The 24,681-nt window shown below is 45.7% G+C and overlaps 1 long non-coding RNA gene across 1 annotated transcript in view; it reads left to right on the top strand.

The window, feature by feature from the left end:
- LOC149439227 (uncharacterized) overlaps nucleotides 1-24,681 on the top strand; it is a 173,872-nt gene that overhangs the window by 36,728 nt on the left and 112,463 nt on the right. The gene's annotated exons all lie outside the window — the stretch shown is intronic.

Here is a 24,681-nt window from a genome sequence, read left to right as displayed (position 1 = left end):
GGGTGCTGGATAGGGGTAAATATTGATATCGATATATGGATTATTGATGATTTCTAGGTATTAGAATAAGCGTATTGGGGATGAGTAACAATATAGGGCAGAAGTCTAGAAATTATAGAAATGCCTTTTAATTTTGACCAGTAGAGGGAGCTTTCAGTATGTGTTTTAGTTGTATATGTTTGAAATGAAATAGATATGTTTTATAATAATTATAGATATGTTTATTCTGACATCATATCTTGATATATTTATAAATCTTATTTGTGTGATCCTGATGGTTTTTTGGATATATATACATGTGTGTGGTCCTATGGAGTATACACTTGTATTTATGTATCGAGATAAGAATGGTAATGTAATTGGTCCTGGTATTATATTTAATGTACATTGTATTTGTACCTTATATGTGGTGTCTTACTTTATAGAGGCATAAGGTCTTAGTTATGTATAGGTGGCAGTTTAATTTTTGTATTAGATACAATGCAGTCAGGTGTGGGCAGCGTTTTCCAGCTTCCAAGATGGCGTTGAGTGGTGCTGTTAATGTAGGAAGGGCGGTACATAAGGAGTCGATGCGCAGACGTCCTTACCCTTCTGAAAAAGTCAAAGGAAGTGACGAAACGCATCAGGACACGTGACGTCATACGCATCGACGTTGACCGGAAGTGCGATCGCGGCCATCTTGGAAGTGGGAACATGCGGTTTATGTTTCCCTGAACCTGTCCATGTGTACACTGCTTGTGAGGAGGAGCTGTTACCACGGAATTTTTTATGTGAGTTACCAATAAAGAAGAATATCTTTTATATTGTGACTGGTTTTCTGGAGGAAAGTGGAGGAATTGACCCTAGTCTTTGGAGAAAATCGATGAGAGGAGAGTGTAACCCAGAGTGGTTAATCTGCCCTGCTGTTTCTGCTATAGGGTAATTACCCATCCATATTAGAGTTGGAGAGTGGTGATCTGGGTTTTTGGTTATCACCTTTTTATATATATAGGGTGTGGTGTTATACACTGGCAGTGTTATCTGTGGAGTGGTTTTCACACATTGCATTGCATATCCTATGTGAATGTGCTTTCACTCATATTGTCATTTCACTTATCTGTATGTGCTTTGACACTTGTTTTGAGTATACACGTTTAGTTAATATTTTGCATGCTGCACAGCGAGTGGCACGTGTGTTTTATATTATTTAAGGTATGACACTATGTCGAGTTTTTTTCTTTTTGAGGTGTACGAATATCAGGATTTGCGGGTATTAAGAAGGTTTTGGTGATGAAAGAAGAAAAAGTTTAAGTTTTTGTGTTACACTTGTGAGGATTATTTTTTGGGATTTTTGATTTTATTTTTGGACACGGTGGGACTTTGGACATAATTTTTATATAATTTTTATATTTTTTATATAACTTTTGGTTTTATTTCATTTGATTTGATGTATTTGCTCATAGAAAAGTCACATATATATTGTAAAGTACAGAGAACAATAGTTTTGAGGATACCTACTCTTGGTCAGGATACCTACTCTTGGTCAGGTGCAGAATAATTAACAGGGTAATAGATTCAATTAAATACAGTGTAGCAACGGAAAGTACAATAAAAGCCAGCCCACAATAACAGGAATATCCATTCGTAAACCAAAATTGTATCTAACAGTGTTACTGAAACAAAATCATTGCGCAAACTGACACAAAGTACAACATACACTATATTGCTAAAAGTATTGGTCGGCCGGCCTTTACACGCACATGAACGTTAATGGCATCCCAGTCTTAGTCTGTAGGGTTCAATATTGAGTTGGCCCACCCTTTGCAGCTATAACAGCTTCAACTCTTCTGGGAAGGCTGTCCACAAGGTTTAGAAGGGTGTCTATGGGAAGGTTTGACCATTCTTCCAGAAGCGTATTTGTGAGGACTTGCATTGATGTCGGATGAGAAGACCTGGCTTGCAGTCTCCACTCTAATTCATCCCAATGGTGTTCTATCGGGTTGAGGTCAGGACTCTGTGCAGGCCAGTCAAGTTCCTCCACCCCAAACTTGCTCATTCATGTCTTTATGAACCTTGCTTTGTGCACTGGTGCGCAGTCATGGAAGGGGCCATCCCCAAACTGTTCCCACAAAGTTGGGAGCATGAAATTGTCCAAAATGTCTTGGTATGCTGACTCCTTAAGAGTTCCCTTCACTGGGGCTAGGGGGCCAAGCTCAACCCCTGAAAAGCAAACCCACACCATAATCCTCCCTCCACCAAGCTTTACACTTGGCACAATGCAGTCAGGCAACCGCCAAACCCAGACACGTCCATCAGATTTCCAGAAAGAGAAGTGTGATTCGTCTTTCCAGAGAACATATCTCCACTGCTTCAGAGTCCATGAAGCTCTCTACGCACTGTTGTTGTGCTAATATGAAGGCCACATGAAGTTTGGAGGTCTTTAGCTATTGACTCTGCAGACAGTTGGTGACTTCTGCACACAGTGTGCTTCAGTATGCACTGACCCCGCTCTGTCACTTTACGTGGCCTACCACTTGGTGGCTGAGTTGCTGTTGTTCCCAGTTGCTTCCACTTTGTTTTAATACCACTAATAGTTGACTGTGGAATAATTAGTAGACAGGAAATGTCACAGATGGACTTATTGCACAGGTGGCCACCTATCACGGGACCACGCTTGAATTCACTGAGCTCTTGAGAGCGACCCATTCTTTCACAAATATTTGTAGAAGCAGTCTGTATGTCTAGGTGCTTGATTTTATACACCTGTGGCCATGGAGGTGATAGGAACACCTGAATCGAATGATTTGGTGGGGTGTCCCAATACTTTTGGCAATATAGTGTATGTTCATAATAGGCCCATATCCATACAAATAGCTACATTGTCTAGCTGTGGTTTGTCACATTTAACTGGACTTGTTCCGTAATATTTTTGACTTTTTGTAGCTCATCAAACCGCAAGTTCCTATAGTGCCAGATACCCCAGCTTTACATTCAAACCTTAGGACACCTTAATCCAATGATCACTGAATGTGTAAATGTTGATTGTCCAAGAGCAGGATGGAAGGTGTGAAAGTTGTGATGCCCTTCTGTTCAGTGTTGGTGGCAGGAAGCCTGCATAGATGTTAATTCCTCAGTTTACATTTCTAAAAATGTGAATTGTAAAAGTGTCAGGGTAGAGATATTAAAATGGCATTATATATGTGGAAGCCAGATGGTGATGAAGGCCCCATTGCTTTCCACTTTGACGTAGTTATTCTCTTTCAAGACTTTTGTGAACCCGTTGTCCTCTCTATCCGAAATGTGCACTTCATTGTCCTTAGAAGATTTCTACATATAATGCAATAGTATACAAAAACCAGTGCTTCTTATAACCTCTACAGTCTCTTTAAAAGTTCATATCTAAAACAGACTTTCATACTGTATATGCGTTGTTGTGTTCTTCTTATGCTCTCACCAGACAATGAAGGACAAAAGCCTTTCAATAAATGCACCTGCGTCTTCTCTTGACTGTCAATCTCCAATGTGATCCCTCTATACTTATTTCACATCATGTAAAAAAACATAAATTGTAAATTATATAAATTGTGATACAACAAATAAAATAAATTAACATGCTCACATGAAAAAAAAAATTGTGTGCCAAACATTAAATTACCACGTGAAAGAACCTTGCCATACACCTTATTCAATGTCTACCCTTACAATAAGACACAAGGTTCTTTCATCAATACAAAGGAAGATCCTTTTGATATCCTTCATAATTTAATCTCCTTATTAGGTGAAATTCCCCCAAAAGGAAAACACTAACATAGTGTAATACCTTTTTAAATTGTAAACATCACTCCATGAAATAAAACTCACATTCTATAATTATCCAAATTACCAAAAGTGTATTTCCATCCACCAAGTGTACGCCACATCTCCCCTTCAGATCATTCCCCTTGCTGGACTTAGAATAAACCCAAATATGTGGGTCCTATGTATGGTTGCCACCTCATCCCTTTAAAACAGAACAAATATTAATGACACAGGTTTTAAGGCAGATAAGGCACTAAGTGAGCTTAATTACCACCTTAATCAGCCACAGAACCTGTATAATTAATATGTGTTCGGTTTTAAAAGTATGAGGTGGCCACCCTAGTTCTATGGTCCACTCTATAGCTTCATACCTTAAATTGTACACCCCTTGAGGGTTAGGGACAGATGTGAATGTACAATATAGATGTTAAGTGCTGCGTAAATTGATGGCTCTATATAAGTACCTGAAATAAATAAAAATAATATAGCCGACACCATCACGCACTCACGATGCCAGCACATGTTCAGAAACAATGCAAGGTTAAAGCAGAAGGGACCATAGTGCAGCAGTAGATTATAAAAAAATTATTTATTGCCTTAGTATTCTGCTTACATAAATCAACAGGAAAAACAATTAAAAAAATCTTTTTTAAAATGGCTGCTGAGGCACTTTCAGTTTTCATCTAAAGTCACTTTTTGATACGTTTTGCCGGGATCGACTTCCTCATAGGATATGAATGTCAGACTAAGAGGGCCAGACATATAGGGGTTTATTTACTAAAGCTGGAGAGTCCAAAATCAGACTCCCTTCTGCATAGAAACCAGTCAGCTTCTAACCTCAGCTTGTTCAATGAAGCTTTGGCAATGAAACCTGGAAGCTGATTGGTTTCTATGCAGAAGTGAGTCTGATTTTGGACTCCCCAGCTTTAGTAAATAAACCCCATAGAGTCCATTTCTGCCCTTAGTTCAAATAGTTACATAGTTAGTCTGGCTGAAAAAAGACAAAAGTCCATCCAATTCAACCATTAAAAAAAAAGTCATAATTCTATACCCACAGTTGATCCAGAGGAAGGCAAAAAAAAAAAACAACAAAGCATGATCCAATTTGCTCCTGCAGGGGAAAAAATTCCTTAATGATCCCCTGAGAGGCAATCGGATATTCCCTGGATCAACTTTATCTATAAATGTTAGTATCCAGTTATATTCTGTGTATCAGAGAAAGAATCCAGGACTTTTTTAAAGCAATCCACGGAGCTGGCCAGAACCAACTCTTGAGGGAGTCTATTCCACATTTTCACAGCTCTCACTGTGAAGAAACCTTTCCATGTTTGGAGATTACATTTCTTTTCCTCCAGACGTAAAGAGCGCCCCCTTGTCCTCTGTGATGACCTCAGCTTGAATAACTCTACACCGAGTTCACTATATGAACCACTGATGTATTTATACATGGAGATCATATCCCCCCTTATGTATTACACATGGAGATCATATCCCCCCTTATGTATTATACATGGAGATCATATCCCCCTTATGTATTATACATGGAGATCATATCCCCCCTTATGTATTACACATGGAGATCATATCCCCCCTTATGTATTATACATGGAGATCATATCCCCCTTATGTATTATACATGGAGATCATATCCCCCCTTATGTATTATACATGGAGATCATATCCCCCCTTATGTATTATACATGGTGATCATATCCCCCTTATGTATTATACATGGAGATCATATCCTCCTTATGTATTATACATGGAGATCATATCCCCCCTTATGTATTATACATGGAGATCATATCCCCCCTTATGTATTATACATGGTGATCATATCCCCCTTATGTATTATACATGGTGATCATATCCCCCTTATGTATTATACATGGTGATCATATCCCCCCTTATGTATTATACATGGAGATCATATCCCCCTTACGTATTATACATGGAGATCATATCCCCCTTATGTATTATACATGGAGATCATATCCCCCCTTATGTATTATACATGATGATCATATCCCCTCTTATGTATTATACATGTTGATCATATCCCCCCTTATGTATTATACATGGAGATCATATCCCCCCTTATGTATTATACATGGAGATCATATCCCCCTTACGTATTATACATGGAGATCATATACCCCCTTATGTATTATACATGGAGATCATATCCCCCTTATGTATTATACATGGAGGTCATATCCCCCCTTATGTATTATACATGGAGATCATATCCACCCTTATGTATTATACATGGAGATCATATCCCCCCTTATGTATTATACATGGAGATCATATCCACCCTTATGTATTATACATGGAGATCATATCCCCCTTATGTATTATACATGGAGATCATATACACCCTTATGTATTATACATGGAGATCATATCCCCTGTTATATATTATACATGGTGATCATATCCCCCCCCCCCTTATGTATTATACATGGAGATCATATCCCCCCTTATGTATTATACATGGAGATCATATCCCCCCTTATGTATTATACATGGTGATCATATCCCGCTTATGTATCATACATGGAGATCATATCCCCCTTATGTATTATACATGGTGATCATATCCCCCCCCCCCTTATGTATTATACATGGAGATCATATCCCCCCTTATGTATTATACATGGTGATCATATCCCGCTTATGTATCATACATGGAGATCATATCCCCCTTATGTATTATACATGGTGATCATATCCCCCCCCCTTATGTATTATACATGGAGATCATATCCCCCCTTATGTATTATACATGGAGATCATATCCCCCCTTATGTATTATACATGGAGATCATATCCCCCCTTATGTATTATACATGGTGATCATATCCCCCCTTATGTATTATACATGGAGATCATATCCCCCTTATGTATTATACATGGAGATCATATCCCCCTTATGTATAATTCATGGAGATCATATCCCCCTTATGTATTATACATGGAGATCATATCCCCCCTTATGTATTATACATGGTGATCATATCCCCCCTTATGTATTATACATGGAGATCATATTCCCCCTTATGTATTATACATGGAGATCATATCCCCCTTATGTATAATTCATGGAGATCATATCCCCCTTATGTATTATACATGGAGATCATATCCCCCCTCCTTATGTATTATACATGGAGATCATATCCCCTCTTATGTATTTTACATGGAGATCATATCCCCCCTTATGTATTATACATGGACATCATATCCCCCCTTATGTATTATACATGGTGATCATATCCCCCTTATGTATTATACATGGAGATCAAATCCCCCCTTATGTATTATACATGGTGATCATATCCCCCTTATGTATTATACATGGAGATCATATCCCCCCTTATGTATTATACATGGACATCATATCCCCCCTTATGTATTATACATGGAGATCATATCCCCCTTATGTATTATACATGGAGATCATATCCCCCCTTATGTATTATACATGGAGATCATATCCCCCCTTATGTATTATACATGGACATCATATCCCCCTTATGTAATATACATGGAGATCATATCCCCCCTTATGTATTATACATGGAGATCATATCCCCCCTTATGTAATATACATGGAGATCATATCCCCCCTTATGTATTATACATGGACATCATATCCCCCTTATGTAATATACATGGAGATCATATCCCCCCTTATGTATTATACATGGAGATCATATCCCCCCTTATGTAATATACATGGAGATCATATCCCCCCTTATGTATTATACATGGAGATCATATCCCCCCTTATGTATTATACATGGTGATCATATCCCCCTTATGTATTATACATGGAGATCATATCTCCCCCTTATGTATTATACATGGAGATCATATCCCCCGTTATGTATTGATACATGGACATCATATCCCCCCTTATGTATTATACATGGAGATCATATCCCCCCTTATGTATTATACATGGAGATCATATCCCCCTTATGTATTATACATGGAGATCATATCCCCCCTTATGTAATATACATGGAGATCATATCCCCCCTTATGTATTATACATGGTGATCATATCCCCCCTTAGTCTCCTAGTTAGGCGGCAGTCCACCATCTTTACTACTGGACGGTATCAATATGGTCTAAAGTGCCCTTTGTTTTATTTCAAGGAATGATGTTTACAATTTAAAAAGTATTACACTATGTTACTGTTTTCTTTTTGGGGAATTTCACCTAATGAGGAGATCAACATATGAAGGCTATTGGAAGGATTTTCTTCATTTGTATTGGTGCAAGAACCCTTTGTACTGAGGGTAAGGGTAGATAATGAATAAGGTGGATGGCAAGATTATTTCACATGGTGAAGATTTAATGTTTGGCACACAATTTTATTTGTTCATGTGAGCATGCTAATTTATTTTATTTGTTGCTTCACAATTTTGAACATTCTGCACTGTATGCAATTTATAGTTTTTTTGCATGATGTGTGAGAAAGATAGAGAAATCACATTGGAGATTGACAGTCAAGAGAAGATGCATGTGCATTTATTGAAAGGCTTTATATCTTTGTTGTCTGGTGAGAAAGCATAAGAAGAACACAAAAACCCACATATGGAAGCCTGTTTTAGATATGAGCTTTTAAAGAGACCGTAGAGGATATAGGAAGCGCTGGTTTTGGTTACCTTGATGAGGAACTATGCCTTTCAGAGGCGGACTGACCATTTGGAAACTCGGGCACTGCCCGAGGCTCCGGGCTCAGTAGGGGGCCCCATGAGATGCCCCTGGTACCTTTTTCATAGGCTTTTTTGAGTTTGGGCAAGGGCACAGGGGCCCCATGATCTCTTATTGCCCGGGGGCCCCATGAGTTGTCAGTCTGCCCCTGATGCCTTTGCAGGCTTCAGTTTGAGTGATTGACATATACGAAATAGCTACATCCCAACTTGCTAAATGCATTTCAGAATCCATCAGGAGGAGCAATTTTATTTTTGGCCAAATCTGTAATGTAGGCCTTAGTTTTCTGCACCAAGGTAGACAGAATTCTGTCAAGTAAAGTAGCAGCTGGAACAAATATCCAGCCCTTGCTACTATTGGTTTAATCAGCAGCTGGGTTGCATTTTTGTGCATTTAGGCAATGTGTATAACACTGGAGTATATACTGGACCCACAAGTAGGCTGACATGTCTTTTCAAAGCCTTTTACCCCTCAGAAACCAGGTGAAATTCTGGAAATAACATTTGGGACAGAGAGAAGGTCAAACCGTGAAAATACTTTTAGAAGTCGGTATATCCTTGAATACCTCACTATTAGAGATGAGCGAATCGAACTAGGCGAAGTGGAATTCGTTTCGAATATTAGGAAAATTTCGATTCACGCCGAATCCGAAAATTAGCGGACTTCGGATGCGCGAATCAAAATTTTTCCTAAAATGGCGGCGACATGTGCGGCGACGGAGCGGGGATGTCTGGGAAGGCGCGCAGACAAGACGCGCTGACCCATAATGCATTCATTCATGACATGTGATTGCATTAGCCAATCAGCAGCCAGCCAGCCAGCACTGTGTAATGGTCGAGCTATAAATGGCGGCCATTTTAGAATTCTCCATTTGCCTCCAGTCATTCAACAGAGGCAGACCTGGCTGTATGCAGGGAGAGAGTTAGGGACACAGAAACGTTACTTAGGGACACAGAAACGTTACTTAGGGCCACAGAATCGTTACTTAGGGCCACAGAAACGTTACTTAGGGCCACAGAAACGTTACTTAGGGCCACAGAATCGTTACTTAGGGCCACAGAAACGTTACTTAGGGCCACAGAAACGTTACTTAGGGCCACAGAATCGTTACTTAGGGCCACAGAAACGTTACTTAGGGCCACAGAATTGTTACTTAGGGACAGACACAGAATTGTTACTGAGGGACACAGAATTGTTACTGAGGGCCACAGAACCGTTACTTAGGGCCACAGAAACGTTACTTAGGGCCACAGAATTGTTACTTAGGGACAGACACAGAATTGTTACTGAGGGACACAGAACCGTTACTTAGGGCCACAGAAACGTTACTTAGGGACACAGAATTGTTACTCAGGGACAGACACAGAATTGTTACTGAGGGACACAGAATTGTTACTGAGGGACACAGAACCGTTACTTAGGGCCACAGAAACGTTACTTAGGGCCACAGAAACGTTACTTAGGGCCACAGAATCGTTACTTAGGGCCACAGAAACGTTACTTAGGGCCACAGAAACGTTACTTAGGGCCACAGAATCGTTACTTAGGGCCACAGAAATGTTACTTAGGGCCAGAGAAACGTTACTTAGGGCCACAGAATTGTTACTTAGGGACAGACACAGAATTGTTACTGAGGGACACAGAATTGTTACTGAGGGCCACAGAACCGTTACTTAGGGCCACAGAAACGTTACTTAGGGCCACAGAATTGTTACTTAGGGACAAAAACAGAATTGTTACTGAGGGACACAGAATTGTTACTGAGGGCCACAGAACCATTACTTAGGGCCACAGAAACGTTACTTAGGGACACAGAATTGTTACTCAGGGACAGACACAGAATTGTTACTGAGGGACACAGAATTGTTACTGAGGGACACAGAACCGTTACTTAGGGCCACAGAAACGTTACTTAGGGCCACAGAAATGTTAATTAGGGCTACAGAAACGTTACTTAGGGCCACAGAATCGTTACTTAGGGCCACAGAATCGTTACTTAGGGCCACAGAAACGTTACTTAGGGTCACAGAAACTTTACTTAGGGCCACAGAAACGTTACTTAGGGCCACAGAATCGTTACTTAGGGCCACAGAAACGTTACTTAGGGCCACAGAAACGTTACTTAGGGCCACAGAATTGTTACTTAGGGACAGACACAGAATTGTTACTGAGGGACACAGAATTGTTACTGAGGGACACAGAACCGTTACTTAGGGCCACAGAAACGTTACTTAGGGACACAGAATTGTTACTCAGGGACAGACACAGAATTGTTACTGAGGGACACAGAATTGTTACTGAGGGACACAGAACCGTTACTTAGGGCCACAGAAACGTTACTTAGGGACACAGAATTGTTACTCAGGGACAGACACAGAATTGTTACTGAGGGACACAGAATTGTTACTAAGGGACACAGAATTGTTACTGAGGGACACAGAATTGTTACTCAGGGACAGACACAGAATTGTTACTCAGGGACAGACACAGAATTGTTACTGAGGGACACAGAATTGTTACTGAGGGACACAGAATTGTTACTCAGGGACAGACACAGAATTGTTACTCAGGGACAGACACAGAATTGTTACTGAGGGACACAGAATTGTTACTCAGGGACACAGAATTGTTACTGAGGGACACAGAATTGTTACTCAGGGACACAGAATTGTTACTGAGGGACACAGAATTGTTACTCAGGGACACAGAATTGTTACTGAGGGACACAGAATTGTTACTGAGGGACACAGAATTGTTACTCAGGGACAGACACAGAATTGTTACTCAGGGACAGACACAGAATTGTTACTGAGGGACACAGAATTGTTACTCAGGGACACAGAATTGTTACTGAGGGACACAGAAATGTTACTCAGGGACAGACACAGAATTGTTACTCAGGGACAGACAGAATTGTTACTGAGGGACACAGAATTGTTACTCAGGGACACAGAATTGTTACTGAGGGACACAGAATTGTTACTGAGGGACACAGAATTGTTACTCAGGGACAGACACAGAATTGTTACTCAGGGACACAGAATTGTTACTCAGGGACACAGAATCGTTCAATTAAAGAGTATGTCAGACAACATGCAGAGGAGTGGCAGAGGAGGCAATGTTTTAGGAGCGAGCAGACGTGGCAGCAGAGGAAGGGGTCGAGGCAGCACTAGTCGCAGCCAGAGGCCAGTGCTCCCGGTGTCATCCAGCGGTCGTGTCTCCACTGACAACCCTGCCGTCATCAATTGGTTGGCTCGGTCGTCTTCCTCTTCCCAGGTCACCTCTGACACCTACAGCCAACGGTCGGTGGGTACGCCAGACACAACCGTTAGTTGGCATGGCCCGGGAGCAAGCCCACTGAAATCACGTGTCCTCTACCTGCCCCTGTCCTTTGGTGTTCCCTCACCAAGCGAAGTATCGCATGCTGTGGGCTCAGCCCCACTGTACAGTGAGGAAGAGCTAACAGAGGGCGGTCAGGAACGGGGGGAGACATCCGCCTCTTCAGCAGCCAGGCGAAGAAGTAGTGGCGAGGAGAGTGGCTCGGTAGCCGGTCTAGAGACAGGTCTGTCTCCTGACCCACACGCAGCCGAGGGGGCTAGTAGTGAGGCGGAGACCCTAATTGATGATGATGAGGCTGATCGCACTTGGCAGCCTCGTCGTCATCAGGCTATTGCTTCCGCATCATCAGGAGAAGAGGGTGGCAGCTTGGCAGCGAGCAAAACAGTCGGTGGGTTGCCCAGGAGGCAGCAGGGTCACAGCAGTGTCAGTGGAGGCAAACGGCCACGGAGTAGAGCACCAGCTCCACTGCAGCCTACCACCACGGCCAGTAGTGGTGCCGGTGTGCACGGAGGAAGTAGCAGTCAGCCAGTGAGGAGTATCGGGGGCAAAGTTTCCTACTCGGCGGTGTGGCAATTTTTCGTCAAGCTGCCCGAGGAAGTAAACGTAGCTGTATGTCGACTATGTGGCCAGAAAGTCAAGCGTGGCCAGGGGGCCCATGTTGGGACTACAGCGTTGCGTCAGCATATGCAGCGTCGCCATTTGGTGGCCTGGGAAAACCGTGATAAAGATACGGCGGTTCTGCCTGCCCCAGCCCCCGCTCCATCACCCGCTCCGTTACTTGCTCCGTCACCCGACGTCAATCGCCCTCTATCAGCCAGTCAAGGCTCCAACACCTCTGCTGAGGGGAGTTGTCGCTCGTTGGCATCTTCCGCTCGTTCAGATGCTCCTTCTCCTGCTACTCCTCTTCACGGATTCCGTCAGCAGTCTTTCTTGGAATCCGTTTCCAAGAGACAACAGTTTGCGAGCACGCACCCGACGGTGCAGAAGCTGAACGTCCTCCTGTCCAAGTTGCTGGTGCTGCAGTCCCTCCCTTTCCAAGTGGTGGACTCAGCACCTTTCCGAGAAATGATGGCTTGTGCCGCGCCGCGGTGGAGAGTGCCAAGCCGGCATTTCTTCGCCAAAAAGGCAGTGCCAGCCCTGCATTCACATGTAGAAGAGATGGCGGGCCAGTCTTTGAGCATGTCGGTCTCTGCCAAAGTGCACGGCTGCGCCGACGTGTGGAGCTGTAACTACGGTCAGGGACAGTACATGTCATTTACGGCCCACTGGGTGAACGTGGTGCCGGCACAGCCGCACCAGCAACTTGGACAGGTCATGCCGCTTTTGCCTCCACGTTTGCACGTCCTTGGTCCACAAAAGATGTCCGCCTCTACCACCTCTTCTTCCGCCGTGTCCTCAGCCGCCACCCCCGTGCCAAGTCCCATTACCCGACCGGCATATCACATGTGCAGGGCGCAACGGTGTCACGCTGTGCTGCACCTGGTATGCCTTGGCGAACGTAGTCACACAGGGGAGGAACTTCTCAGTGTAATGAACAGAGAAATCGACAGATGGCTGTCTCCGCGCAAACTGAAAATCGGAACCATGTTGACCGACAACGGAAAGAACATGGTGTCTGCTCTGTGTCAAGGAAGGTTGTGCCATGCGCCATGCATGGCTCACGTGTTCAATCTGGTTGTCAAGCGGTTCCTAAAATCCACCATCCCACTGCAAGACATCCTTAAAATGTCACGTAAACTTTGCATGCATTTCAGCCATTCCTACACCGCAAAGCACACCCTCCTTGAGCTGCAGCGGCAGAACGGAATTCCACAGCATCGCCTGATCTGCGACGTTGCAACAAGGTGGAATTCAACCCTACACATGTTAGACCGCCTTTACGAACAGCGAAAGGCCATCACCGATTTCCTGATGTTACAAGCGGATAAAGGTACTCCCCTGTGTAACTTCGATGTCAGCCATTGGCAGCTCATGCGTGACACCTGCCGCTTGCTCAGGCCCTTTGAGGAGGCCACGCTATTCGTGAGTCGGCAGGACTATGGGATGAACGACGTCATTCCTCTGTTGCACGTCCTGGAACAAATGCTGTTAACAATGGCTGGTCAGGGTGCGGTAGACGTGGCGCACAGATCTCAATGCCACATGACCCCTGTGGGGGCAGGACAGGAAGAAGAGGAGGAGGTAGAGGAGGACATTTGTGCTCAGGAATTATTGAGTGAAATGGGTGGTTTTTCCACTCAGCGGACAGGAGTGGAGGAGCAGGAGCATCTGGTAGAGGAGGAGGAGACAGAGGACCCAAACGCACCGTGGCAGTATGCTGTGGAGATGGAGGCAGGGAGTCCCTCGCATTCCTTGGCACAAATGGCCCATAGCATGCTCGGTTGCTTGCATAGCGACAGCCGAATAATAACCATCAGACAGAGGGATGACTTTTGGCTGTCCACCTTGTTGGACCCTCGCTACCGTTCAAAAATGGTGGCCTTTTTCACACCTGCTGAGAGGGAGGCCAAAATAACGTACTATAAAAACCACCTATGTAGTCAGTTGGTCTCTGCCTTTGTGCGCCAACGTCCATCCTCAGACACTGTGGGCCCTGTGCGCTCGCGTTCCGCTGCCATGGCAGCAGGGGAGGGGTGGGGTGGTAGGAGCAGTGGCAGCTCCACCAGCAGCGGCTGCCTCAGTCTGCAGTCGATGATGAGTAGCTTTCTTCACCAGCGCAGTGAGGAAACTACTAACTAGCCGCAGCAGCAGCAGCATCAGGTGGACCTGGAGCAGGACCTCAAACAACAGGCTTGGGCCTACTTGGACAGCACCCTGCCAACCGAGGTAGACAATCCCCTTGACTACTGGGCAACGAAACTTGACCTTTGGCCCCAACTAGCTGAATTTGCCCTTGAAAGGCTGTCATGCCCGGCCAGTAGCATGGCATCTGAGCGCGTGTTTAGTGCGGCAGGAGGTATTGTAACTCCGCGGAGGACACGACTGTCCACCCAAAGTGTGGAGAGACTCACGTTTGTGAAAATGAATCAGGCGTGGATTAGTCTGGATTTCAAACCACCAGTTCCTGACACAACTGACTAAATCCGCCATGAATCATGCCCCAAACATGTGCCACTTTCATGTCTCCTCACACTGCTGGTGTGTTCCATTTTTTGTCATAGGGTGCTGGCAGATTACGGGCCTCCCATAGCTGCTGCCAGGCCCCTAATCTGCCATGGGCCCCTGTACCGCCTCCTCATGCTGCTGCCAGGTCCAGAGTCTCTCATGGGTCCCTGTACGGCCTCCCATTGCTGCTGTCTCCATCGCCACACTCTGCCATGTGCCACTTTCAGGTCTCCTCACACTGCTGGTGTGTTCCATTTTTTGTCATAGGGTGCTGGCAGATTACGGGCCTCCCATAGCTGCTGCCAGGCCCCTAATCTGCCATGGGCCCCTGTACCGCCTCCTCATGCTGCTGCCAGGTCCACAGTGTGTCATGCCATGTGCCACTTTCAGGTCTCCTCACACTGCTGGTGTGTTCCATTTTTTGTCATAGGGTGCTGGCAGATTACGGGCCTCCCATTGCTGCTGCCAGGCCCCTAATCTGCCATGGGCCTCTGTACCGCCTCCTCATGCTGCTGCCAGGTCCAGAGTCTCTCATGGGTCCCTGTACGGCCTCCCATTGCTGCTGTCTCCATCGCCACACTCTGCCATGTGCCACTTTCAGGTCTCCTCACACACTGCTGGTGTGTTCCATTTTTTGTCATAGGGTGCTGGCAGATTACGGGCCTCCCATAGCTGCTGCCAGGCCCCTAATCTGCCATGGTCCCCTGTACCGCCTCCTCATGCTGCTGCCAGGTCCACAGTGTGTCATGCCATGTGCCACTTTCAGGTCTCCTCACACTGCTGGTGTGTTCCATTTTTTGTCATAGGGTGCTGGCAGATTACGGGCCTCCCATTGCTGCTGCCAGGCCCCTAATCTGCCATGGGCCCCTGTACCACCTCCTCATGCTGCTGCCAGGTCCACAGTGTCTCATGGGTCCCTGTACGGCCTCCCATTGCTGCTGTCTCCATCGCCACACTCTGCCATGTGCCACTTTCAGGTCTCCTCACACTGCTGGTGTGTTCCATTTTTTGTCATAGGGTGCTGGCAGATTACGGGCCTCCCATAGCTGCTGCCAGGCCGCTAATCTGCCATGGGCCCCTGTACCGCCTCCTCATGCTGCTGCCAGGTCCAGAGTCTCTCATGGGTCCCTGTACGGCCTCCCATTGCTGCTGTCTCCATCGCCACACTCTGCCATGTGCCACTTTCAGGTCTCCTCACACACTGCTGGTGTGTTCCATTTTTTGTCATAGGGTGCTGGCAGATTACGGGCCTCCCATAGCTGCTGCCAGGCCCCTAATCTGCCATGGGCCCCTGTACCGCCTCCTCATGCTGCTGCCAGGTCCAGAGTCTCTCATGGGTCCCTGTACGGCCTCCCATTGCTGCTGTCTCCATCGCCACACTCTGCTATGTGCCACTTTCAGGTCTCCTCACACACTGCTGGTGTGTTCCATTTTTTGTCATAGGGTGCTGGCAGATTACGGGCCTCCCATAGCTGCTGCCAGGCCCCTAATCTGCCATGGGCCCCTGTACCGCCTCCTCATGCTGCTGCCAGGTCCAGAGTCTCTCATGGGTCCCTGTACGGCCTCCCATTGCTGCTGTCTCCATCGCCACACTCTGCTATGTGCCACTTTCAGGTCTCCTCACACACTGCTGGTGTGTTCCATTTTTTGTCATAGGGTGCTGGCAGATTACGGGCCTCCCATAGCTGCTGCCAGGCCCCTAATCTGCCATGGGCCCCTGTACCGCCTCCTCATGCTGCTGCCAGGTCCAGAGTCTCTCATGGGTCCCTGTACGGCCTCCCATTGCTGCTGTCTCCATCGCCACACTCCGCCATGTGCCACTTTCAGGTCTCCTCACACTGCTGGTGTGTTCCATTTTTTGTCATAGGGTGCTGGCAGATTACGGGCCTCCCATTGCTGCTGCCAGGCCCCTAATCTGCCATGGGCCCCTGTACCGCCTCCTCATGCTGCTGCCTGGTCCACAGTGTCTCATAGGTCCCTGTACCGCCTCCCATTGCTGCTGTCTCCATCGCCACACTCTGCCATGTGCCACTTTCAGGTCTCCTCACACTGCTGCTGGGTTCCATTTTGTCATAGGGTGCTGGCAGATTACGGGCCTCCCATTACTGCTGCCAGGCCCCTAATCTGCCATGGGCCCCTGTACCGCCTCCTCATGCTGCTGCCAGGTCCAGAGTGTGTCTTGGGTCCCTGTACGGCCTCCCATTGCTGCTGCCAGGAGGCAGCAGGGTCGCAGCAGTGTCAGTGGAGGCAAACGGCCACGGAGTAGAGCACCAGCTCCACTGCAGCCTACCACCACGGCCAGTAGTGGTGCCGGTGTGCACGGAGGAAGTAGCAATCAGCCAGTGAGGAGTAGCGGGGGCAAAGTTTCCTACTCAGCGGTGTGGCAATTTTTCGTCAAGCCGCCCGAGGAAGTAAACATAGCCGTATGTCGACTATGTGGCCAGAAAGTCAAGCGTGGCCAGGGGGCCCATGTTGGGACTACAGCGTTGCGTCAGCATATGCAGCGTCGCCATTCGGTGGCCTGGGAAAACCGTGATAAAGATACGGCGGTTCTGCCTGCCCCAGCCCAGGGTTCCATTTTGTCATAGGGTGCTTGCAGATTACGGGCCTCCCATTGCTGCTGCCAGGCCTTAATCTGCCATGGGCCCCTGTACCGCCTCCTCATGCTGCTGCCAGGTCCACAGTGTCTCATGGGTCCCTGTACCACCTCCCATTGCTGCTGTCTCCATCGCCACACTCTGCCATGTGTCACTTTCAGGTCTCCTCACACTGCTGGTGTGTTCCATTTTTTGTCATAGGGTGCTGGCAGATTACGGGCCTCCCATTGCTGCTGCCAGGCCCGTAATCTGCCATGGGCCCCAGTACCGCCTCCTCATGCTGCTGCCAGGTCCAGAGTCTCTCATGGGTCCCTGTACGGCCTCCCATTGCTGCTGTCTCCATCGCCACACTCTGCCATGTGCCACTTTCAGGTCTCCTCACACTGCTGGTGGGTTCCATTTTTTGTCATAGGGTGCTGGCAGATTACGGGCCTCCCATTGCTGCTGCCAGGCCCTTAATCTGCCATGGGCCCCTGTACCGACTCCTCATGCTGCTACCAGGCCTGTAATCTGTCATGGGCCCCTGTTGTCGCTTGTTGGCATATTCCGCTCGTTCAGATGCTCCTTCTCCTGCTACTCCTCTTCACGGATTCCGTCAGCAGTCTTTCTTGGAATCCGTTTCCAAGAGACAACAGTTTGCGAGCACGCACCCAACGGTGCAGAAGCTGAACGTCCTCCTGTCCAAGTTGCTGCTGCCAGGCTCGTAATCTGTCATGCACCCCTGTACCGCCTCCTCATGCTGCTGCCAGGTCCAGAGTGTGTCATGGGCCACCGTACCGACTCCTCATGCTGCTGCTAGGCCCGTAATCTGTCATGGGCCCCTGTACCGCCTCCTCATGCTGCTGCCAGGTCCAGAGTGTGTCATGGGTCCCTGTACGGCCTCCCATTGCTGCTGCCAGGCCCGTAATCTGCCATGGGCCTCCTTACCAACTCCTCATTCTGCTGTCAGGCCCGTAATCTGTCATGGGCCCCTGTACCGCCTCCTCATGCTGCTGCCAGGTCCAGAGTGTGTCATGGGTCCCTGTACGGCCTCCCATTGCTGCTGTCTCCATCGCCACACTCTGCCATGTGCCACTTTCAGGTCTCCTCACACTGCTGGTGGGTTCCATTTTGTCATAGGGTGCTGTATGGCCTCCCATTGCTGCTGCCTCCACCGCCACACTGTGGCTCCACACTCTGGTTTTGGCCCCGTCACTGCCCAAATGAGTGAAGTGTGCGGTGATTCTAAGATCGACGGCACTCATCTGCATGTCATACTGACTGACAGTATTATTCTCTTCCCCAGCAGACTCCAAGGGCATTTAAATTAAAGGTACAGTGTTCTGCACTAATATAAAGGCTCTCTGAAGCCTAGAAACACCCTTTTATAAGTTAAATTCGCAGCGAATATATTCGACTCGAATCAAAATTTTTTCACGAATTCGCCGAATCAGTCGAATCGAATTTTTGAATACTTCGCTCATCTCTACTCACTATCTTGCAATTATAACAAAAATATATGCACAGAAATCTGGATTTTTAAAGAACACTCACCAGAAGTTTAATTGACTTGCTGGAACTGAGTGCTCACAGCACTTAAATTTGTGCTTTGGATTAGAAATACATTTTTTAATTCTGCCAGTGCTGGCTGTAGCTTCACCCCACGCAGAAGTGGGGGGCATGGGCGTTCATATAGGAGAGGTACAGACAGGGGCGGACTGACAACTCATGGGGCACCCCGGCCAATAGGGGATCATGGGGCCCCTGTGTCCTTTACCAAACTCAAAAAAGCCTATGAAAAAGGTGCCAGGGGCATCTCATGGGGCCCCCTACTGACCCTGGGCCCTCGGGCAGTGCCCGAGTTTCCAAATGGTCAGTCTGCCCCTGGGTACAGACCGCACTTAAGCCACGGCCCCTCTCCATTCTGCAGCCTTTCTTGCTGTCCAGCCTGTGCCTTCTCTGCTCCTTTTGAACTGATATACTGATCCCACAATCTCCCTCAGCTTCAGAGAATTAAGGTCCGCTTTCCATTCTCCTTTGGTCTGTTCATGCTGATTGGTCTTGTTTAGGACATAATACAAGCATATCTTTCTTCCACATATTCTGTCCATAAAGGTCATATAAATCCCATAGCTATTAACCAGCCTAATAAAAAACATCGGGAATTGACATGTATTTTCATACAGCAAATTGCAGAGGTTTTGCTGCATGAAAACAGACAAGTACTAATTGGCCCCAATTGCTCTTCATTCCCTGTAATTGGATCTTGCAGTTAGCTTCCAATGCCAGATTTCTTGAAAGGCAGACTGCTTGTCACAGTGGGTTTGGACCTTCTAAGGCACCAAATGAATGCAGGCCATAAAGAGGGCTGAACCTAACAAGCCTCCTAGTATTCAAAAGAGCACCCCACAAGGGATGATGAGCTTTGGCGACTAGGACTTTCCAGATTGTATCCTTATGCCTCATGCACACTGCCGCTCCTCAACGTGACTTTAGGGGCTTTTGGCTTTTTTTTACCAAAGCCCCTGAACTCAACTAAATAAAAGCCTATGTGCCCATGTACACATTGGCTAGAGTTTAGTAGCAGCAGAAATTATGGGCAATCAAACATCCCTTTCCTAAATGCAGAAGAATCATGTTCAGAAAAGGAATGTTTTGGCCAAAAAATCACGAAATGTGGCAAAAATGTGCACAAACGCAGTTAAAAACAAGCTCTTAGGCGTTTATTCATGTCAATGGAAAATTCTCTAGCTAATCAAATAAATAAACGCCCAAGCTCTAAACGTGGTTCCGCATTTACGCATTTTTGCTACGTTTAGCATTTCTCTGTTGCCAAGAGAGCTAAACGTCAATGGGAGTTCATGTGTACATGCAGTGGACAGCAACAGGTAAAGAACTGACAGATAAGATCATGATCAGACAGGCAAGAGGTCAGGACTGATGGCAAACAGAGGTATAAAAAAATCAGAGGTTGTTGGCAGGCAGGAATCACCATCAGAGGCAAGCCAAGTTTTCACCAGGAATCAGAAACAGGAGATCAGAATCAAGGTCTTGGAAAACTGGAACCTCTAGGAACAGTTTAGGAAATCATTTTTACCTTTAGCTCTGTCATAAGTATTGGGCTGCCATTGGTTGGCCCTCTTTTGAAATATTTGCTTAACTTTGTCTGGTTTAAATACTTTAGTTCCACATCTGGTACAAGCATTTTGTAAATGTATGTCAGAAAGATATCAGGATTTCCATGTCCATCTCCATATTGGTTTCAGGCTAGAGACTCAGAAAGCTTTGAAGCCAAAGCATCAGCCTGAAATCCAGGTAACGGCTGCCTTGAGGGGGACTTTAAATATTCTGGAGAAAGTTTATTTTCATAGGATTTTGACATAAATTATTATCTCGGTATATCCATTCAGTCAAGGACTGACTGTATCAATGTGTAGGAAAGACTATGGGGGTTATAAAAACTGGAGAATGCAAAATCTGTTGCAGCTCTGCATAGAAACCAATCAGCTTCCAGGTTTTATTGTCAAAGCTTAATTGAACAAGCTGAAGATAGAAGCTGATTGGCTACCATGCACAGCTGCACCAGATTTTTCACTCTCAAGTTTGAGTAAATAACTATGCCTTTAGTTTCCTCCTAGCCCTTGTATATTTGTCCTCTAGAGCAGGGGTCTCCTAAATTTCTAAACAAAGGGCCAGTTTACGGTCCTTCAGACTTTAGGAGAGCCAGACCGTGGCCAGTGGGGGTAGAAAAGGTCCCGACATTTGTGGGAAGAAATATTGCCCCATTGTTGTTTTAGTGGGAGTAATTTCACCCCATTATTGGTGTAAGTTGGAGAAATTGTGTCCCATTGTTGATGTCATTGGGCCCCATTGTTGGTGTCATTGGGAGGAATAGTACTCCATCACTGATGTCAGTGTGAGGAATTGTGCCCCATCACTGATGTCGCTGGGAGGAATTGTGCCCACTTTATTGGTGTCAGTGGGGGAATTATGCCCCATTGTTGGTATCAGTGGATGAAATAGTACCCCAAGGGCTGGATAAAAGCAAGCAAAGAGTTTTGAGACCACTGTTTTAGAGAAGAAAGAAACACCTTAACCTTCTTGTTCTTAGTGAGCTGAATAGCCTAAATTATTTCATCCATCTCCTCTGTTAAAAAAAGAAATCCATCTTTATGGGACCTGTATTCAATATCCTATATGTCTTTGCTGCTAAAAGAAAAAACCTGAAAGTCTCTTCAGATTTTGATATTTTCAGAAAATGAGTAGATTGTGGCCTAGGTACTGAGGTTTGATGAGCATTACAAAATGTAGGAGCACTATATCTGGTGGACTTACCTAAAGGTCTGCTGGTTTTGGATCTATATTTATAACTTTGTAAGGAAGCCCCTCGGCCCACACAGTGTCTGATAATGTTCCTCTTCACAGCAGCAAGAATCACTATAGTAGCTAGGTCCTGGAAGTCTCCCACGGTACGTTTAAAACTCCTAAAAGCTAAACTATCCTGGATTATGCTGAATGAGCACCATTCTACAGGATAAAATACCCCTGTTTGAGAAAACATGGGACCCTTAGATCAAGTATTTGACGAGTAATACTGCTTAATCTGAACACTCGATGAGCCGTTGGATGGACTGGCACCACCTACTCCAGATTCCATTATTTCCATTTCCTGTTCTTTATACTTTTCTTCTTCCTCTCTTTCTACTTTACCTTTGGCTCTCCAACCTGTTCGTAAGGGCCATAAGGCCGCTGTTTGGACCCCCTGGGTTTAATTGTCTCCCGATCCAGGGGACAGACAATAGTTTTGAAGAATCACACTATTTGTCTGTTTACTGATATGAGGGCATTTGGATAGTCCCCAGTTGGGTTCACCTGCCCTGCCGATTATAATTCATTCAGTTTTATGTTCAACCATAACTCAGGAAAATTTCTGTTTGTATGTTTTATTAGAATGTAACACATACATGTGGCATTACACAGCTTATAATGTTTGCTGCTTTAGTGCTCATTACTGTACCTCATTATAGTACTTTTGCATTCTTTGCGTTGTCAAAACCTTAATAAAAAGATTGGAAATGAAAACACTTTGCAGAACTTTCATTCTGAAAAATTAAATTTCATAGATGGGGTTCCCCTCCATTACATGCGCAGGGGGTTTGCATATTCTTTAGGGCTCATTTGCACAGTGTATTGACCAGGGGCGCACTGACCATTTGGAAACTTGGGCACTGCCTGAGGGCCCGGGGTCAGTAGGGGACCCCATCAGATGCCCCTGGTACCTTTTTCTTAGGCTTTTTTGAGTTTGGGCAAGGACACAGGGGCCCCATGATCCCCTATTGCCCGGGGGCCCCATGAGTTGTCAGTCCGCCCCTGGTATTGACCCATGAAGTGTGAAGAGCATTTGTTTATTCTTTCCAAGCAGAGTGGAGCTGTGTGCAGGCAGCCTACTTTTATCAATGGAGACAGAGCTGGTGTATGAACTTTGACATTTTTGCAGGGATTGGTGCACAGACTGGGACGCAGACAGTCTGTATATGGGTCAGTTCACCCATTCCTGCGTATCTATTACAATTAGAGCTGCAGGTGAGTCTTTTCACCTGCTCCATCTCCATTGGCAAAACAGACTGCTAGAATGTCCGATCTTATGCCTATTCTGAGATAAATTCTTAGAACTAAAACATAAACTCACAGATATTCGACCTATGTTTACATCCAGCTAAATATCTCCTACAGCATCATGACTTTCCAAAATGTAGGAGAACAATACTTGCATGCCTGCTTAATGCCACAGAATACCCCACCTTCATTGTCACTATGCCTGGCTAAAATCGATGGAATTATAGAAATGGAGGACTTCACCTTCTTCCACCAACACACGGAGAATCAATTTAGGAAGACATGACATTGCTGTTACAAATTCCTATCCAGCCCAGGATATGGATCTCTCATCTCAGACCCAAATAACTCCACCTGACTGCTCTACACAACCCACATCCTACTGGGGTATGTGACTAGGTGGTCCTGGACCCCCACCCATAAAGATCCTACTCTTCAGTTCTTTATTTTCTTATACCCCCTAGGCAATTTACACTGACATGATGTAATCTCCCAACCCTCCCAAATTTAGGGAAGACTCAGGCAGGCAAATATACTATTCTGATACAGTTTATTGATTTTTTTAATGTAATATAATCGAGAAATTATTCACATCATCTTCAAAGATTGGCATCCCTTTACTACTGCTTATTCAAACCTACCTTCAAATGTATCACTGAATGATGCTTGATTTTCCCTAGCATTTCTTTAAATGGAAAATGTTATTTAAAGAATTAAAAAAAAATGGTGTCCCCAAACACTAGTGTAGCATACTAGTGTAGCACCCTCCTAGATAGGTGCTAAGTTGGTTGGATAGTTAAGTTCTCTTTTGGAAGGTAAAAGCATATTTGGCTCACTGTTTTAGTTAGGTCTGGTCAGTGCTTCATCCAGAAGGCTTAAGAGGTTTCCAGATAGTAGGCGTGGAGCTATGCAGATGCCAGCGTGAATACTGATACAGCACTAGCTAATCCCAGGGAGCCGGGCCCTGAGGCATGCTGGGTAACTGTATATATTCAGAGAGCACAATGGGCTCTGGGTCTTTCCTGCCCAGGATTATTCCAGCTTGGGAGAGGGATCATTGCCCTCCCAGGCATCTTCTGCCATAGGCCTCAAGTGGGCAACCTGAAGACCTGAATGCTGAGACCCAGGTTCTGCTAAAGCTGACAAGGGGGACATCTAATGGAGGCCTGGTCTGGTATCACGGACTAAGGCTGCCATTTGTTCTCAGGCCTTGTGAGTACAGACAATCTGAAGGATCCTAGAAACTGTGTGTCACTTAACCCCCCTCAGGTGCTAGTAAGTCAGCTGTGGGTTTGAACTAAAGGGGTCTCTGGCTGGTATCCCGAAAAGCTCTGTCCATTTAACCCCTTTGTTAGCTTTAGCTCAAGCTTGATACTACTTCACTATCATTGCCTCAAGCTGAAGTCTACTGTTTGCTTCAAGCATGGAATTCGTTATAGTTTATTCAAGAGGACACTTAGGGGTTTATTTACTAAGGTTGGAGAGTCCAAAATCAGACTCCCTTCTGCATAGAAACCAATCAGCTTCCAGGTTTCATTGC

Source organism: Staurois parvus, unplaced genomic scaffold (assembly GCF_062004578.1).
Source record: "Staurois parvus isolate SC_StPar_1 unplaced genomic scaffold, SC_StPar_1.0 ptg001146l, whole genome shotgun sequence".
Taxonomy (NCBI): domain Eukaryota; kingdom Metazoa; phylum Chordata; class Amphibia; order Anura; family Ranidae; genus Staurois; species Staurois parvus.
The sequence above is the reverse complement of the archived record's forward strand: the minus strand, read 5'-3'. Positions and strand labels throughout refer to the sequence as shown.